Source organism: Chrysochloris asiatica, unplaced genomic scaffold (genome assembly GCF_000296735.1).
Source record: "Chrysochloris asiatica unplaced genomic scaffold, ChrAsi1.0 scaffold00252, whole genome shotgun sequence".
Classification (NCBI taxonomy): Eukaryota; Metazoa; Chordata; class Mammalia; order Afrosoricida; family Chrysochloridae; genus Chrysochloris; species Chrysochloris asiatica.
The window spans coordinates 2,571,857-2,576,700 of record NW_006408770.1 but is presented as its reverse complement, the minus strand read 5'-3'; positions in this window follow the sequence as shown (position 1 = coordinate 2,576,700).

Genomic DNA, 4,844 nt, shown 5'->3' with positions numbered 1-4,844 from the left:
TATTGAGTTTCATTCTGGTTGTTCTATCTCTTTCTGAATGTGTCATATTAAAATCTCCCACTATAATTGTAGATTTATCTATTTCTTTTTTCAATTCTATTTGGGTTTGCTTTACATATCTTGGTCCTCTTTCAATGTTAATTAGATGTTAATTATGGTTATGTCATCTTACACAATCGACCCTTTAATCACAAGATATCTTCTTTATCTCTTATACTTTTTTTTTTGCCTAAACGTTTATTTTATCAGAGATTCGTGTTGCTACTCCTGCTTGTTATTTATTGCAGTGAGATTGGTATATTTTTTCCATCCCCCCTTTTTAGTTTGGATTTTTCTTTGTGTGTAATTTTTCTTTCTTTTAGGCAGCATATTGAAGGGTCTTGTTTTCTTATCCATTCTGCCACTCTCTTTCTCTTCACTGGTGCATGTAATCCATTGACATTCAGAATAATTATTGATAGATATGAATTAATGGCTGTCATTATATTATTTTTTGTCCTGCTGTTCATTCCTTTGTTCTCCATGCTATATCATGTTGATTTCATGGTTTATTTGTGGTAATTATTGTCAGTTTCTTCTAAGATTTAATGTTTCTGTGTTCTATATGGATCTTCATTTTTATGGTAATTTGTGAAGTATTAACTTTTTTTCGAGTTACCGTATAGTCTATTAAGTTTTTCCTGCATTAAAGACAGTCTATACAAGAACAAGGAAGTTGCTCGCTGAGAAGACATCAAGGCAAGTGGTTGGGTCCCCTCAGGGCAAACCCCTATCCAAGACTAAAACTCATTGGGAATATACGAATAGACATGCACTCTGATTGGAGACCACATTTGTCACTGATAAGGGGCAGTTGGGAAAAATAGCACTGAAGCTGCGAGCTAAGCTCTACAAAGTTCAATAGACTCCTGTGAACCCGGGTGGAGACCTGGTTGGCCAGAAGTATGGCAAGACCTGGGGACTCCTGGGCCCAGAGTAAGTGACATAGCCACAGAGGATTAAAGTGGAGAGTGAAGCATCCAGCTGATAAGAATTGAGGGCATATGCACAAGAACACCCACACTTGCAGATAATACCCACCTGACCTGGCTTCAATGACTGGGTGATCAGAACTCAACTAGAAGAAGAAAGAAGAGGGAAAAAAGAGTAATCTGATACAATTTGATGAACTTGAATTATACCTATGAATGCAGTAGATCAAAAGAGGTAACAAATCTTTACAGCAAGGATCATTCCCATCCCCTCGATACACAGGGTAGACAAGGATGGGCAACTTGGATATTGGTTACCCAAAATGGGTAGGCTACAAAGGCAAGAAGTGGCTAGTTTACAAGATTTCAAGAGGGAGCCTAGATCCAGAGGGTGCAGAGGAGTTTAGCATCTCCACTGTGTAGTATCCAATCTGTCTGAATGGAGCCAATGAAAGGAGATGAGGACAGCACTCATGTGGCACAATGGTGAATAATTGTTATCAGGACTGACTGTGAGGGTTGGAAATGCAAAGGTACACATTTTGTAGCAAAAGGAGGGAAGTTGTTGACTTTGAAGTCCAGGAACAGAGGTTCCTGGTAGCATCAAGGGAGACGAGTGGATTGCAGGAACTTACCCAAAGAAACAGTGATGCCAGAGATGGAGGCAGAGACGATGACGTGGAGAAATGGAATGTCTGGGGACTCTAGACCCAGAGATGGAGAGGGGTTGTATGCTGATGACCAAAAGGCAGGCTTGCAGGGTTATACCTTTGATTGGTTGATGATACATGGAGGTGATCGTAACCATGGCAATGAAACGATATATGATAGGATGAATATGAATGTAAAGCTAATGTTCTCCCATGTAAACTGTCACATATTTTACAATAAAACATTTAAAAAAAAGACACTCTATAACACCCATGGAAGCAGTAGCCAAGAAATCAAACGACGTATTGCATTAGGCAAATCTGTTGCACAAGATCTTTTTAAAGTGTTGAAAAGCAAAGATGTCAGCTTGAAGACTAAGGTGTGCCTGACCGAAGCCATGGTATTTTCAATAACCTCATATGCATGTGAAACTTGACAGTGAATAAGGAAGACTGTAAAATAATGAATGCTTTTAAGTTATGGTGTTGGAGGAGAATATTGAAAATGTTATGGGCTTCCAAAAGAACTAACAGATCTGTGTTGGAAGAAGTGCATCCAGAGTGCTCCTTGGAGGCCAAGATGGCCAAACTTCGTCTCTCCTACTTCAGACATATTGTCAGGAGGGACCAGTCGCTGGAGAAGGATATCATGTTTGGTTAGGTGTAGGGTCAGAAAAAATGAGGAAAACCCCCAGCGAGATGGATTGACCAAGTAGTAGCATCAATGGGCTCAAGCTGCCAATAATTGTGAGGTTGGTCCAAGATCGGGAAGTGTTTTGTTTTGTTGTACATAGGATCACTTTGAATCAGTACCGACTTGATGGCACCTAACAACAACAATTGTATCCTGCAATCTACCTGACGTCCTCACTACCTGAATCTCTGTTTCTATATTTTTCCTTTTTTTGACATTGTTGATATGTTGGCCTTTGATTGACCTCACAAGTTCACTACATTTGTTGCTGTAATTTTGTTCTGTTCTGAGCTCTGCTGTCGACTAAGTTCCACATGGTGTTGCCACATCTGTCAATTTTTGGTTGTTGTCTGTTCGTGCTGGTTTTTATTCCAAAGAATTCAAATTAGGATGGTTTGAAGAGCTGGACTGGCTTTGACAAAATCTCTTTGCTTCTGTTTATCCAGGAATAATTTGATTGTACCATCATATTTGATTGACAGTTTTGCTGGATGGATAAATCTTGGTTAGTAGTTTGTGTGGTTTTTTTAGGGTTTTATATATGTCTCCCATTGCATTCTTTTTTTTTTTTTTTTACTGTTATATTGTGAATTATGTGTATTGCCGTGATCACTAGCACCCAAACTATCCTATGTCTATTCCCTACATTATGTTCTACATTTCCCTCCCTTCCCTCCCCTCACCCCACCCCACTCATCCTGATAACAAGCAAAGAATTCCTCCACCCCCTTTCAGTATGTTATTTTCCCCCTAGTCTTACAATAGTGGTTCTATGCAGTATTTCTCCTTTTGTGACTGAATAATTCCACTCAATATAATGTCCTCAAGGTTCATCCATGTTATGTGGTAGCTTACAGCTTCCTTGTTGTTCTTTAAGGTAGCATGATATTCCATTGTGTGTATGTACCACAGTTTGTTTATCCATTCTTTCATTGATAGGCACTTAGCTGTCTCCATCATTTTGCTATTGTAAATAATTCTGCTATAAATATTGGTGTGCATAAATCTACTCATGTTATGACTCATATTTCTTGTGGGTAAATACCAAGTAGAGGAATTGCTGGATCATAAGATGTTTCTATTTCCAACCATCTGAGGAAGTGCCATATTGTTTTCCAGAGAGGTTGGACGATTTTTAATCCCACCAGCAATGCAGGAGCATCCCAGTTTCTCTACATCCACACCAAAATTTTTTGTCCTCAACTTTTTTTTTGCAAGGAGCTCTGGTAGCTTACTGGTTACGAATAGGGCTGCAAACCTCAGGGACACCAGTTCAAAACTACCAACTGTTTCATGGGAGAAAGATGAGGCTTTCTGCTCCTGTAAAGAATTACAGCCTCGAAAACCCTGTACAGGGTTGCTATGAGTCGTAACTGACTCCACGGCACATAACAACAACAACAACTTTTTTGATCTTTGCTGTTATTGCTGGAGTGAGATGACATCTCATTGTTGTTTTGATTTGCATCTCTCTAATGGCTAGTGAGTTCTGGTGTGGCGCTGTGGTCTAATGTGCTAGACTGCAAAGCCATTTGAACTGCAAGTTCGATGGTTCAAGCTCACCAGCTGATCCTCGGAAACTATACAGGTATCTATGGGTCGGAATCGACTCATTGGCACTTAACAATGCAAAAACAATGGTTAGTGATCGTGGCCATTTCTTCATATGTTTGTTGGCTGCTCGGATCTCCTCCTTGGTCAAGTGTCTGTTCATGTCTTGTGCACATTTTTAAATTGGGTTTTTTGTCTTTTTCTTGTAGAAGTGTTGTTGTTGTTGTTAGGTGCCATCAGGTTGGTACCAACCCATAGCGACCTTATGCACAGCAGAACGAAGCACTGCACCATCCTGGGCCAACCTCAGTACAGTCGCCACGCTTGAGTCCATCGATGCTGCCACTTGGCCAATCCATCTCATTGTGGGTCTTCCTCTTTTTCTCCGACCCTCCACCTTACCAAACATGATATTCTTCTCCAGTGACTGATCCCTTCTGACAATATGTCCGAAGTATGAGAGACGAAGTTTGGCCATCTTGGCCTCCAAGGAGCACTCTGGATGCCCTTTTTCCAAAACAGATCTATTGGTTCTTTTGACAGCCCATGGCACTTTCAATATTCTCCTCCAACACCATAACTCAAAAATATCAATTCTTCTATGGTCTTCCTTATTCACTGTCAAGTTTTCAGATGCATATGACATTATTGAAAATACCCTGGTTTAGGTCAGGTGCACCTTAGTCCTGAAGCTGACATCTTTGCTCTACAACACTTTTAAAAGATCTTGTACAGCAGATTTGCCTAATGCAATACATTGTTTGATTTCTTGACTGGTTCTTTCATTAGTGTTGATAGTTGATCCAAGAAAAATCAAGTTTTTGGCAACTTCAATCTGTTTTCCGTTGATAAGAATGTGGCTAATTTGTCCAATGGTGGGGATTTTTGTTTTCTTTACATTGAGATGCAATCCATACCGAAGGCTGTCCTCTTTGATCTTCATCAGTAAATGTTTTAAGTCCTCTTCACTTTCAGCAA